This window comes from Phacochoerus africanus, chromosome 11 (assembly GCF_016906955.1).
Source record: "Phacochoerus africanus isolate WHEZ1 chromosome 11, ROS_Pafr_v1, whole genome shotgun sequence".
NCBI lineage: Eukaryota > Metazoa > Chordata > Mammalia > Artiodactyla > Suidae > Phacochoerus > Phacochoerus africanus.
In genome coordinates, this window is record NC_062554.1 from 7,357,994 (window position 1) to 7,373,597 (window position 15,604).

At 38.7% G+C, this 15,604-nt stretch overlaps 1 protein-coding gene and 1 pseudogene across 2 annotated transcripts in view; both read right to left on the reverse strand.

The window, feature by feature from the left end:
* FAM168A (family with sequence similarity 168 member A) overlaps window positions 1–15,604 on the reverse strand; it is a 215,785-nt gene that overhangs the window by 106,550 nt on the left and 93,631 nt on the right. The gene's annotated exons all lie outside the window — the stretch shown is intronic.
* The window catches only part of LOC125112055 (NFU1 iron-sulfur cluster scaffold homolog, mitochondrial-like), a 101,857-nt pseudogene continuing 92,735 nt past the window's right edge, over window positions 6,483–15,604 (reverse strand).

Consider the following 15,604-nt stretch of genomic DNA (forward strand, 5'->3'; position numbering starts at 1 on the left):
GATCACAACTGCAGTACAGCAGAAACTGGCACAAGATTGCAAATCAACTACACTCCAATAAAAAATCTAGATCATTTATTAAATTTCTGACCTCAAGGCACTCACAGCATAAACATGGCTCAGACACGTTGAACTATCCCTAATGCAAACTGGAAGGAAACATGCACCATGCGAAAATACTTTCCTTTGAGAAACATCTGAGTGAAGTTGTCTGGCAGGCTCCCACAGTTCCCAGACCTCCTGTAGTTAGGCAGCACATGAAGGTGACATGTCTCACTTTCAGGGAGAAATATTCAAAAGCTTTTATATGACCTTCCAGCTCTGGTGCCCACTCTTTTCCTCCCTTCTGCCCTCCACCCCTCTATCTCTATATATATATTCTGCAAAGACACCCGAAGTCTTATATTGAGATGGTTGCATCATAAAACAAAGGCAACATAAACATGCTAGTTATCAATTCCTAGAGGACAACTGACCTCCAAAGTCATGGGGCCTGCAGCAGAATTCACATGAACGAGAATTCAACAAATCTTTGTGGGAGTTCCTGTTGTGGTTCAGCGGTAACCACCCTGACTAGTATCTGTGAAGATACAGATTTGATCCTTGCCCTCGTTCAGTGGGTTAAGGATCTGGCGTCGTCCTGAGCTGTGGTGTAGGTCACAGACTCGGCTTGGATCTGGAATTGCTGTGGCTGTGGTATAGGCCGGCAGCTACTGGTCCAATTTGACCCCTAGCCTGGGAACTTCAATATGCTGTGGGGCAGCCCTAAAAAGAAAAGAAAAAAAAGAAAACTACTAGAGCTCATCAATGATTCCGTAAAGGTGTAGGATACAAAATTAAACAGAAATCTCTTGCATTCCTATACACTAACACTGAAAGACCAGAAAGAGAAATTAAGGAAACAATCCTATTTACCATCTCATCACGGAGGATAAAATACATAGAAATAAACTTACCTAAAGGGGCAAAAGATCTGTACTCTGAAAACTGTAAGAAACTGATAAAGGAAATCAAAGATGACAGAAACAGATGGAAAGACAGACCAAGCTCTTGGATTAGAAGAATCAATATTTTCAAAATGACTATACTACCCAAGAAAATCTACAGATTCAGTGCAAACTCTATCAAATTACCAACAGCATTTTTCATAGAACTAGAACAAAAAATTTTTAAATTTGTTTAGACACACAAAAGACCCTAAATACCCAAAGCAATCTTAAGAAAAAGAGCAGGAGGATTCAGGCTCCTTGACCTCAGACTATATTACAAAGCTATAGTGATCAAAACAGTGTTGTACTGGCACAAAAAAACCCAGAAATATGTATCAGTGGAACAGGATAGAAAGCCCAGAAATAAACCCAAGTACCTATGGTCAATTAATCTATGACAAAGGAGGCAAGAATATATAATAGAGAAAAGATAGGGGGTTCAATAAGGGATTCTAGGAAAACTGGACGACTACAGGTAAAGAATGAAAGTAGAACATTCTCTAACATCGAACACAAAAATAAACTCAAAATGGGAGTTCCCACCATGGCTCAGTGGGTTAAGGACCTGACACAGTCTCCCTGAGGATGTGGGTTTAATCCCTGACCTTGCTTAGTTGGTTAAGCATCTGTAGGTTGAGGACGCAACTTGGATTCAGTGTTGGCGTGGCTGCTGCAGCTCTGAATCAACCTAGCCTGGGAACTTCCATATGCTGCAGGTACAGCCATTAAAAAAATTTTAAAATAAGTAAATAAATAAATAGACTCAAAATGGATTAAGGACCTAAACATAAGACTGGATACTACAAAACTCTTAGAGGAAAACACAGGTAGAAAACAGTCTTTGACATAAATCACAGCAATTTTTTTTTGGATCCACCTCCTCAAGTAATGACAATAAAAACAAAAACGAGCCAATAGGACTGAATTAAAATTAAAAGCTTTTGCACAGCAAAGGAAACTATAAAAAACCCAAGAAGACAACCCACAGAAAATCTTTGTAAATGAAGCAGGTGACAAGAGATTGATCTCCAAATACACAATCATCTCATGCAGTTTTATATTAAAAATAACACAACCTAATCCAAAAATGGGGAGAAGATCTAAATAGACGTTTCTCCAAAGAGGACCCACAGATAGCCAAAAACACAAGAAAAGATGCTCAACATCACTAATTATTAGACAAATGCAAGTCAAAACTACCAAGTGGTATCACCTCACACCAGTCAGAATGGCCATCATCAAGAAGTTTACAAATAATAAATGCTGGAGAGAGTGTGGAGAAAGGAGATCCTCCTACACTGTTGGTGAGAATGTAAATTGGTGCAACCACTCTGGAGGACAGCGTGGCGGTTCCTTAAAAAACTAAACAGAACTACCATATGATCCAGCAATCCCACTACTAGGTTTATATCAGGAGAAAAACGTAATTCAAAAAGATACATGCACCCCAAAGTTCACTGCAGCACTATTCACCACAGGCAAGACACAGAAGAAACCTACATGTCCATCGACAAAGGAATGGATAAAGAAGATGGATAAAGGAATGGGTACAGGCGTTCCCATTGTGGCTCAGCAGAAATGAATCTGACTAGCATCCATGAGGACGCAGGTTCAATCCCTGGCATTGCTTAGTGGGTTAAGGATTCGGCATTGCTGTGGGCTGTGGTGTAGGTCACAGATGCAGCTCAGATACAGTGTTGCTGTGGCTGTGGCACAGGCCTGCAGCTACAGCTCTGATCTAGCCTGGGAACTTCCATATGCCACGGGTGCAGCCCTTAAAAAATAAATTAAAAAATAAAAATTAAAAAAAAGAAGTTTGGTACATACATACAATGGAATATAACTCAGCCATAAAAAAGAATGAAATAATGCCATTTTCAACAGCATGGATGGACCTAGAGATTATCATACTGAGAGAAATAAGTCAAAGACAATATCATATGAGATCACTTATATTTGGAATCCAATAAAAATGGTACAAAAGAATTTATTTAATAAAAACAAACTCACAGATTTCAAAATCAAATTTAGGATAACCAGAGAGGAAACAGTGGGGAGAGGAATAAATTAGGAAGATAGGATTAACACATACACACTACTAATAGATAAGTAACAAGAACCTACTGCATAGCACAGGGAAACCTACTCAATATTCCATAATAATCTATATATGAAAAAAGAATGGATATACATATATGTATAACCGATTCACTTTGCTGTACACCTGAAACTTAATACAACATTGTAAATCAACTATACTCCAATACAATTTTCTAAAAAGTTAGTCCACAATATAATACAAAGAGAGCTCTGAACTTGTTACCTAAAGATCTAAATGTGCCTGGCTCTGTCTTTTACCAGCTGTGTTACCTCAGGAAAGTTATTTAAACTCTCTGATTTCAATTTTCTCATCTATGAAATAGAGACTAGTACCACTTTTTCTACTGGATTGTTGAAAGAATTAAATAATAGATAAGTGGTGAGATAAATGGTTGAGAAAGTGCCAGATAAGCCAAGATCAATGGTAACACTTATCTCAAAATGAATATCCTTGGGATTAACAGTTGCCCATTCCTATACCTTGGTAGAATGACAATTTTCCAATTTTGAATTGAATACTATTATATTTCCAATAAATATACTTCAAACTCTAAAACTTTTAAATGTAGATCACTCACCCCTTTCTCTGGGCTTTTGCATAACTTCATGCAAATTTAGTATGACTTTTTTTCCCTATGCTATCTCCCATAATAGATTCTGACTGCCTCCAGGGCCAAGATCATGGGGCAGTTCACCTTCCAAGTCAATGCCTAACAGTAAATGTATATTCAGCCTATAAATTAATCAATGGGCCTCTAAAATTTTTACAGAATATTTGCATTATAGAAAAGAGTTCATTAACCCAAAAATATTTATTAATTGCTTTCTATATACCTGACAATGAACAAGACAGACATGATTCCTGACTTCATAGAGTTTATAGTCTATAGTCTAGTGGGGAAGACAGATAAGGAACAAATACAAGTATATTGAAAGGTTTTTTTTTTTTTTGTCTTTTGTCTTTTCTGTTGTTGTTGTTGTTGTTGCTATTTCTTGGGCCGCTCCCGAGGCATATGGAGGTTCCCAGGCTAGGGGTCGAATTGGAGCTATAGCCACCGGCCTACGCCAGAGCCATCTGCAACCTACACCACAGCTCATGGCAACGCCGGATCGCCAACCCACTGAGCAAGGGCAGGGACCGAACCGGCAACCTCATGGTTCCTAGTCGGATTCGTTAACCACTGCGCCACGACGGGAACTCCTGAAAAGTTATTTTTTAAACACGCAGACTGTTATAGGAGCTTAGAAGTTGTGGCAAGAGCATGTGGCCATAGAAAACTTAGACTGTATGGCACGTTCAAGGTCAGTGAGTCTACATATACTGTTTTTTTAAAAAGCAACTAAGTAGTAAACAAGCTCTCCCCATCCTAATTTGTACACCCTCACCACCCTTCAAGCAGTGAGCCTAGAACCCAAGTCACCTCATTGCTAAAGGCTATTGTTCTTTTTACTATTCTAATGCATAGCTTTCGCAACCCAAAAGAAATAGATGCTATTTCTATTAACAACTAAAGAACAGTGTTTATTGGGGAGGAGAAAGGGAAGTCATATACGTTTTGATAGATTGTGCTCGCCCATTAGTTCTCTGAAAGCACACTTCTAAATACAGACATAAATATTTTGTCCCTCAAGAACAGGAGAAAACATCTCATAAGTGTTTCTTATACTGCAAAACCTTGGTCTTGGATACTAATTACTAACTATTAATTGATACCAATTACTTTTTTAAATACCTGATATGACCTTGGGTGTTTTTTCTATCATCAAGGAAGATACTGTAACTTTTCAACATAAGATAGGAAGCATAAGCCATTCATGTTGAGACAAGTAGAAAATTTGGAAACATTGACACAAGTAGAAAATTTGGAAACATTTCTTTCAGCATGGGTCACAACTTGATAGCAAATGCCTATGAAAAAGGCAGCGGGCCTTAGGAAACATGAAATTTTAAAAAAGAACAAATTAAATCCAAAATAGCAGAAGCAGGAAAAAAAAAAAGAATTAGAGTAGAAATCACTGAAATTGAAAAACAGAAAATCACCAGAGAAAATGAAAAGCTGGTTTTTTGAAAAGATCAATAAAATCCCTAAGTTTCAACTCGGCTAAGGGAAAAAAGACAGAAATGAAAAAGGGACATCACTACAGACACCATGGCAATTAAAAGGATAATGAAGGAATATTATGAACAACTCCACATGATATAAACCAACTCCTTGAAAGACACTATCCATCAAAACTCACATAAAAAGAAAAGAACAGGAGTTCCCGTCGTGGCGCAGTGGTTAACGAATCCAACTAGGAACCATGAGGTTGCAGGTTTGATCCCTGCCCTTGCTCAGTGGGTTAACGATCCGGTGTTGCTGTGAGTTGTGGTGTAGGTCACAGACGAGGCTTGCATCCCCAGTTGCTGTGGCTCTGGCGTAGGCCGACAGCTACAGGTCTGATTAGACCCCTAACCTGGGAACCTCCATATGCCGCAGGAGCGGCCCAAGAAATGGCAAAGACAAAAAAAAAAAAAAAAAAAAAAAAAGAAAGAAAGAAAAGAAAAGAACAATCTGAATAGACCTGATTCTATTAAGGAAATTGAATCAATAATTAATAATTTTCTAAAACAGAAAGCACCAGGCCCAGGTTGGTTCACTGATGATCCTGCCAAATATTTAAGGGTATTTAATTACACAAATTCTCTACAATTTCTTTCAGAGTATAGAAGCAGAGGGAAAACTTCCTAATGTGTTCTATGAGTCCAACAGTACCCTAATACCAATATCAGACAAAGATATTCCAAAAAAGAAAACTGCAGGCCAGTATCTCTCATAAGTATAGATGCAAAAAATCCTCTACAAAATATTAGCAAATTGAATCTAAAAAAAATATAAAAAGAATTATACACCATCAATAAGTGGGGTTTATCCCAGCTAAACAAGACTGGTTCAATATTCAAAAATCAATTACTGCAGAGAAGTTCCCATGTGGCCCAGTGGGAAAGAATCTGACTAGGAACCATGACGTTGCAGGTTCGATCCCTGGCCTTGCTCAGTAGGTTAAGGATCTGGCATTGCCATGACCTGTGGTGTAGGTTGCAGACGTGGCTCAGATCTTGTGTGGTGTGGCTGTGGCATAGGGACCTGATTAGATCCCTAGCCTGGGAACCTCCATATGTCACAAGTGTGGCCCTAAAAAGGGGGGAAAAAAGAAAAAAAGAAAAAAAAAACCAATTACTATAACCCATCACATTAACAGACTAAAAAGAAAAATCACATGATAAATTAATAGATGCATAAAAAGCATTTGACAAAATCTAACATTATTCCTGATAAAAATTCTCTGTAAACTAGGAAGAGGGGAGAACTTTCTTTTTTCTTAATACTATTCTCTGAAGGAAGGGCATGTTTTATTAATCCTCAAATTCTTTAGCAGATTAATAATAAAAGCTTAGTACATATTATCAACAAGTCTTACTGCCAGGCTCAAAGAAAACTCCAATTATTTGAAGGTAAGTTTGCTGCTTTTTCATTTGATTCATCATCCATATCCTATTCTACACCTTCTACTTGTGGAATATAAAACTGCAGCATGTTCTGAATTCCATTTTTCAGAGTAATGGTTGAACTGGGGCATCTGGTACAAGAATCCTAAAGTTTCAGCTGTATGATGCCATCTTCAGAGCCTTTATAAATTACATCTCCTTCATCTTCCTGCACAGTTGGCCATATTCAAGTATCTAACAATTCTGTAATCACTGCCACAACTTCAACATTTTCTTCAGATCCTGCTTCTTCTGAAGATATTTCCTCACTAAGCCAGATGCAAATAAATCCATAAACGCAGCATAAATATCTAGTTTCAGTAAATTCCAAGCTAACTCTTCACTTTCCTTTGTGACAGTGATGAAATCTTGTCCAAAGAAGGTACTTTTTACTCCCTCAATCCTAAATAACTGACCAGCCAAAGGGGAGTGAAATGCTGCAGCTAGTGTGGGAAAATCCATGGTCTTTGTCTTAAGAACTAGTTTTCTGGAATAAACTTTAATCTGTTGGGATTTGGGGTACCTTGTATTTGAATAACCCATATCTCCCTTTGTTACACAAGGCTGCGGGTAGTGGGAAAAGTGGTCTTTGGACAGAAGCTGTTTCTTAATGTTATATGGATTCATCATACGATAGAATTGTTTCCACAGCCCCATGGAAGCAGCCATGGCTCCCCAGCCCAGGTGGGCCACCACTACCACTAGAACTTTCTTTTCTTTTTTTTTTTTTTTGTCTTTTTTGCCTTTTCTAGGGCTGCTCCCGCGGCATATGGAGGTTCCCAGGCTAGGGGTCAAATTGGAGCTGTAGCCACTGGCCTACACCAGAGCCACAGCAACGCGGGATCCGAGCCGTGTCTGCAACCTACGCCACAGCTCACGGCAACGCCGGATGGTTAACCCACTGAGCAAGGCCAGGGATTGAACCTGCAACCTCATGGTTCCTAGTCAGATTCGTTAACCACTGCACTACGATGGGAACTCCTAGAACTTTCTTAATTTGATAATGACTATCTACCAAAAACCTACAGCTAACATCACACTTAATGGTAAGAAACTCAAACTTTTCTCACTAAGATTAGATACAAAGCAAGGATGTCCCCTCTCACCACTCCTTGTCAACACTGAACTCGAAGTCCTTGCTAATGCAATAAGGCAAGAAAAGGAAATAAAAGGTACACAAGCTGGGAAGGAAGACATAAAACTGTATTGGTTCACAGATGAAATAATAATCTATGTAGAAAATTCAAAAGGACAAAAAAAAAAACCCTCCTGGAATTAATAAGCAATTATAGCAAAATTGCAGGATAAAAGGTTAATTATAAAAGTCAATTGCTTTTCTATATATTAACAATGAACAAGTTAATTTGAAATTAAAAACAATACCACACACAATAGCATCAAGGAAAATGAAATACTTAGTTATAAGGCTAGCAAAATGTGTGTAAGATTGACATAAGGAGAACTACAGGAGTTCCTGTTGTGGTGCAGTGGTTAATGAATCCAACTAGGAACCATGAGGTTGCAGGTTCGATCCCTGGCCTTGCTCAGTGGGTTAAGGATCCAGCATTGCCGTGAGCTGTGGTGTAGGTTGCAGATGCGGCTCGGATTCCATGTTGCTGTGGCTCTGGCGTAGGCCAGTGGCTACAGCTCTGATCAGACCCCTAGCCTGGGAACCTCCATATGCTGAAGGAGCAGCCCTAGAAAAGGCAAAAAAACAAAAACAAACAGAAAAACTACAAAATTCTGATGAATGACATAAAAGAACTAAATAAGTGAAAAGATATTCCATGTTTAGGGAAAGGCAGCCTCAGTAATGGCAAGATGTCAGTTGTTCCCAACTTGATCTATGGATTCAATAAAATCCCAATAAAAATCCCAAGTTATATTACAGATACTAACAAATTGAATCAAAAGTTTATAAGGAGAGGCAAAAGACTCAGAACAGTACAATACTGAAGGAGAAAACAAAGTTGGAGGACTAATGCTACCAATTCAAGATTTACTGTAAAACTACAGTAATCAAGATAGTGTGTTAATGGTGAAAGAACAAACAGATCCACAGGACACAAGAGCCCAGAAACAGAGCCACATAAATATAGTCAACTGATCTTTGATGAAGGATTGATCAAAGGCAATACAAAGGAGCAAAATGGTCTCTTCAACAATGGTGCTGTCAACAACTGGACATCCACGCACACACACACAAAAACAAATCCAGACAAGGACCTTACACCTTTTATTTATTTATTTTATTCATTCATTTTTTGTCTTTTTGCCATTTCTTGGGCCACTCCCGTGGCATATGGAGATTCCCAGGCTAGTGGTGGAATTGGAGCTGTCGTCACTGACCTACACCAGAGCCACAGCAACGCGGGATCCGAGCCATGTCTGCGACCTACACCACAGCTCACGGCAATGCCGGATCCTTAACCCACTGAGCAAGGCCAGGGATCGAACCCGCAACCTCATGGTTCTTAGTCGGATTTGTTAACCACTGCGCCACGATGGGAACTCCAGACCTTACACCTTTTAAAAAAAATTAACTCAAAATGAACCACAGACTTCATGTAAAATATAAGTATAAAATTCCTAGAATATAATACAGGAGAAAACCTAATTGATCTTGGATATGTGGATGCTTTTTTATTTTTAATTTTTTATTTTTTTGTCTTTTGTCTTTTCAGGGCCACACCTGCGGCATAGGGAGGTTCCCAGGATAGGGGTCAAATCGGAGCTGTAACTGCAGGCCTACGCCAGCATCACAGCAAGGTGGGATCTGAGCCATGTCTGTGACCTACACCATAGCTCACGGCAATGCTGGATCCTTAACCCACTGAGCAAGGACAGGGATTGAACTCACAACCTCATTGTTCCTAGTCAGATTAGTTTCTGCTGCACCACGACAGGAACTCCTGTGGATGCCTTTTTAGATACAACACCAAAGATACAATCCATAAAAGAAATAACTGATAAGCTGGACTTGATTAAAATTAAAAACCTCTGCTCTACAAAAAACAATTTCAAAATAATTAGAAGAAAAGCCACAGATAGGGAGAAAATATCTGCAAAAAAACACAACTAACTGATAAAGGACTATTATCCAAACATACAAAGAACTCTTAAGACTTAACAGTAACAAAACAACTTAGTTTTAAAAAATGGACCAAAGACCCTAAGAGACATCTGACCAAAGTAGATATACAGATGGAAAATGAGTATATGAGGATGTGCCACATCACATGTTATCAGGGAAATGCAAATTAAAACACGAAATGCCACTGCACACCTAACAGGATGACCAAAATCCAGAATACTGACAACAAATGCTGGAGAGGATGTACAGCAACAGAAGAACTCTCAGACACTGTTGGTGGGAATGCAAATGGTACAGCCTCTTTGGAAAACAGTATGCCAGTTTCTTATAAAACTAAGCATATTCTTAGCACATGATCCAGCAATCACACTCCTTGTTACTCGTCCAAAGGAACTGAAAACTTCTGTCCACACAAAAACCAGCAGAAAGATACTTTGCAATGGCTTTATTCATAATTGTGAAAACTTTGAAGCAATCAAGATGTCCTTCAGTGAGTGAAAGGATAAACTAGTAATCCAGACAATGGAGTATCATTCAGTACTAAAAAGAAATGAGCTATAAAGTCATGAAAAGACATGGAGGAAACTTAAATGCACATTACTAAGTATGTAATATTGTATGATTCCAACAATATAACATTCTGGAAAAGTCAAAAACTATGGATATGGAATCTAAAAAAAATGATACAAACAAACATTTTACAAAACAGAAATAGACTCACAGACGTAAAAAACAAATATATGGTTACCAAAGGGGATGGGGTGCTGGGGACAAATTAGGAGTCTGGAATTAACACATACATACTACTACATATAAAACAGATTAAAAAAAAAAAAAGGACCTACTGTAGAGCACAAGAAACTATACTCAGTATCTTGTAATACCTATAAGGGAAAAGAATATGAAAAAAATATATATGTACACCTGAATCACTGTACTCTACACTTGAAACTAACATTGTAAACTAACTATACCTCGATTTTTTAAAGTTAAAAAAAAACCCAAAAAAACAAAACAAAACAAAAAAACTCTGAAGACAGTAAAAAGATCAGTGGGGAGTTTCCTGATGGTTCAGTGGGTTAAGGGTCCAGTGTTTTCACTGCTATGGCGTGGGTTCAATCCCTGGTCTGAGAATTTTCATATGCCACAAGTGCAGACAAGAAAGGGAGAAGTTCCCTGGTCACACTTAAAGATTCCAGTGTTGATCCCTGCTGTGGCTCAGGTCACTACTGTGGTGCAGGTTCAGTCCTTGGCACAGAACTTTTGCATGCCATGGTGTGGCTTTTAAAAAAAATAAAAATTAAAAAACCTGCTCTAAGAAAATCAAGTCTTTAAAAAAAAAAAAGGCAAGGGGTGCCAGAAGGAGAAGACAGAGGGAAGGGGTCAGAAAAAATATTCCAAGAGATAATAGCCAAAAACTTCCCTCACTTGGGAAAGGAACCACTCACTCAAATCCAGGAAGCACAATGAATACCATATAAAACAAACCCAAGGAGGAATACACCGAGACACATATTAATCAAACTAACCAAAATTAAAGACAAAGAGAAAATCTTGAAAGCAGCTAGGGAAAAGAAACAAATAACATACAAGAGAACCCAATAAGGTTACTGGCAGATTTATCAGCAGAAACACTGCAGGCTAGAAGGGAGTGGCATGATATACTTAACATGATGAAAGGAAAAAACCTCCAACCATGATTACTTTACCCAGCAAGGCTCTCATTCAGATTTGAAGGAGAAATCAAAACCTTCACAGATAAGCAAAAGCTGAGACAATTCAGCAACACTAAACCAGCCTTACAACAAATATTAAAGGAACTTCTCTAAGCAGAAAAGACAGCAACAGGAAACAAAAATTCCACAAATAACAAGGCTCACCAGTAAACGTATATATACAGTAAAGATACAAAATCATCCATGCATAATTATGCCACCAAAATCAGAAATCATGAGAAGAGGTGGGTACAAATGCAGGACACTGGAGATGAACTTGCAATTAAGAGAAGAACAACTTAAAACAATTTCATATACCTATAGACTCTTATATCAAAACTTCAGAATAACTGCAAACCAAAAATCTACAATTGATACACAAACAAGGAATCTCTGGAGAAGAAATATATCTCATAGTAAATAAGTGCATAATCCACCATGAAGGGGGTCATTTGGCATCATTCTTGGAATGCTGAAGTCTTCTTAGATCTGATTCTGATTTCCTCTCCATCAAAGAATTTATGATAGTTATAATTAAATAATGCAACTGTACAACTAAAAAAAAGGCAATAGAGTTTAGGGGAAAGTGTGGGGAATCCCAGTGATTCCATTTAATGGACAGTGTGCTTTTGAAAGTAGCAGCAAAGGCAGTCTGGCTCACCACTGCATTCTCAGTGCCTAACACGACGTCTGAGTCTTGGCACAGAGTAGTACTTAAAAGACATCTATTGAAAGCCTGAATGAATAAAGGAACCACGTAAATCATCTCTTTTGACAGGTTGTATTTTCCAAAGATTGCCACCAGCCCATGAAGAGGTAAAGCCTAACTCTCCTCCCACTGAATCTGAGCTGGACTAGCCCAACCAATAGGATACAAGGGAAGGAATGCTGTGTGACTTTCAAAGCTAAGTCAAAAATAGCCTCTCAGATTTGCCTGGTTCTCTTGGATGCTCCCCAGAAAGAAAAGTCTCCTTCATTCACTCAAGTTTTGAACAAATATTTGATATAAATTCCTACTGTGTGTCAGGCCCCACACAGTGTGTTAGGCATTGAGAATGCAATAGTGAATCACTCTGTCCTCAGGGTTTTTACTCTAGGGGAGGAAAAAGATGAAGGGCAAGTAGGAAAAATTAATACATTCTATGATTACAACATATAAAAGATGCTCACAGAGATGAAAGCAAAGAAACTTTCTCAAGAAGGACAAGCTGGAGTTCCCCTCATGGCTCAGTGGTTAACAAATCCAACTAGGAACCATGAGGTTGCAGGTTTGATCCCTGGCCTCACTCAGTAGATTAAGGATCCGGCATTGCTGTGGCTGTGGTGTAGGCCGGCAGCTATAGCTCCAATTGCACCCCTAGCCTGGGAACCTCCATACGCCTCGGATATGGCCCTCAAAAGACCAAAAAAAAAAAAAAAAAAAGAAAGACAAGCCAAGAGAGAACACTCCCAGGTGGTGACATTTAAATAAGCCATTACAGAGGAACAGTTAGCCCTGTGGAAGGAGGAATGGGGAAACATTTCAGGGAAAGGAACAGCAGGGGAAAAGGCACTGAAGCAGGAAGGCGCACAACCTGCTTTCAGAGGAGCTGAGACAATGAATTTGGGTAGCAGAGAGTGAAAAAGGTAGAGAGTGGCAAAAGGACCACAGCAGAGATTTTTTTAAGCAATTTAAATTCTAACTTAAATATTATTTTAAAGCCAGCTTTATAAGAGTTCAGACATAAAACAAAAGAATTCAAGCAGTAATTGCTGATACTGGGAGTATGACTAGATGTAGTCACATAGCAAGCACATTACTTTTAAAATGGGAATATTTCCAAAACCAAGGACTACATAGTTCGAAGGGCTTCCTGTAATTAACCTCTTTAGAATTTCGGGACAGAGGAAGACAAAACTGACTCTCTCATTGCCTCATTAATGGTGCATTTCATAAATCATACCTGACTTGACCTAGTTTTCTTTAGCAGTCATCTCAAAATGTTTCACTGAAACCACAGTCCTTAAATGGGGAGGATGATCAAGCCTGTCACCAAAGGATACCCTGTCTAAAGAGAAATAGCTCCTTTAAAGTATTCAGAACATCAAAAGGGCTCCCTACATACCCCGCCCCAAGGCTTGCCCTGTCCAACAGCTTTATCTGCTTAACTGGTGTTCAAGCTCATGGGGAAAAAAGAAAGAAAAATGGGTTTACACGCTATTTCACACTACTGTCAAACATCTATCCCTGCACCCAAAGACAACTGAAATAATCAGCTGAAAAAAAACATTACTGGCAATGGTTCCCAGAAAACCACCTCCCAGCAAACTCATTACAGCAAGGTCCTTTTGTCTAGAAGCCTCTCTCTAACATCAGTTAAAACCCAAGTTACAGGAGTTCCCGTCATGGCTCAGTGGTTAACAAATTCAACTAGTATCCATGAGGACTTGGGTTCGATTCCTAGCCTTGCTCAGTGGGTTAAGGATCCGGCATGCCCATGAGCTGTGGTGTAGGTCACAGATGCAGCTCAGATCTGGCACTGCTGTGGCTGTGGCATAGGCTGGCAGCTACAACTCTGATTAAACCCTTAGTCTGGAAACCTCCATATGCCTTGGGTGCAGCCCTAAAAAAGCAAAATAAAAATAAAATAATAATAAAGCCCAAGCTATAAATAAACTGATAAAATTTTATTATGGTAGTTTCAGGAAATGTATGTGCTATTTTTTAAAATTTTATTATAGTTGATTTACAACATGTGCTATTATTTTAATAGTAAGATTTATTTTAGAGTTATAATTGGAAAAGACTGATGGCTTTTTCTGCATGTGCAAGCTAGTCCATGAATATTTTAAAAAATTTAATTGTACTTGAGCATAGCTGATTTATAATGTTATATTAGTTTCAGGTGTACAGCAAAGTAAATCCATCATATACATAAATATATCCATTCTTTTTTCCTATATAGGTTATCACGAACTACAGAGTAGATGTTCCTGTGTGATACAGCAGGTTCTCATTAATCATCTATTTTATACAGTAGTGTGTGTATGTTATTCTCACCCTCCCAATTCTTACCTCTCCCCAATGGTTTCTTATGTTAACCATAAAATTGTTTTTGAAATCTGAGTCTGTTTCTGTTTTGTAAGTTCTTTTTGTATCATTTTTATTAGATTTCACATATAAGTGATCTCATATGATATCTGTCTTTGTCTGACTTCTTTCAGTATGATCATCTCTAAGTCCATCCATCTTGCTGCAAATGGCATTATTTCATTGTTTTTTCTATGGCTGAGTTATATTCCATTGTATATATGACCCCATCTTCTTTATCCATTCCTCTGCCAATGGACATTTAGGTTGCTTCCATGTCTTGGCTATTGTAAATAGTGCTGCAATGAACATTGGGGTTCATGTATCTTTTCTGGAGGTGGATTACAGTTTTCTCTGGCTATATGCCTAGGAGTGGGATTGATGGATCATATGGTAGTTCTATATTTAGTTTTGTTTTTTCTTTTTTTTTGGCCACCCAGCAGCATATGGAGTTCCCAGGCCAGGGATCAGATCTGAGCCACAGTTGTGACCAACAATGCAGCTATGGCAATGCCAGATCCTTCAACTCACTGTGCAAGGCTGGGGATCAAACCTGCATCCTGGCACTGCAGAGACCCTGACGATCCCATTGTGCCACAGTAGGAACACCTATATTTATTTGTTTTTGTTTTTGGTCTTTTTAGGGCTGTACCCACTGCATATGGAAGTTCCTAGGCTAGCAGTTGAGTGGGAGCTGCAGCTGCCACAGAAACACTGAATCCAAGGTGCATCCACGACCTATGCTGCAGCTTGTGGCAACGTCAGATCCTTTATCCACTGAGCAACACCAGGGATTGAACCCAAATCCTCGTAGAGACTAGTTGGTTTCTTAACTCACTAAGCCACAATGGGAACTCCCTGTATTTATTTATTTTTTTTAAGGAGCCTCCATACTGTCCTCCATAGTGGTTGCACTAACTTACATTCCCACCCACAGTGTAGAAGGGTTCCCTTTTCTCCACACCCTCTCCAACATTTATCGTTTGTAGACTTTTTGATGATGGCCATTCTGACTGGTATGAGGTGATACCTTATTGTAGTTTTGACTTGAATTTCTCTAGTAATTAGTGATGTTGAGCATTTTTTCACTTGTTTTTCGGCCATCTG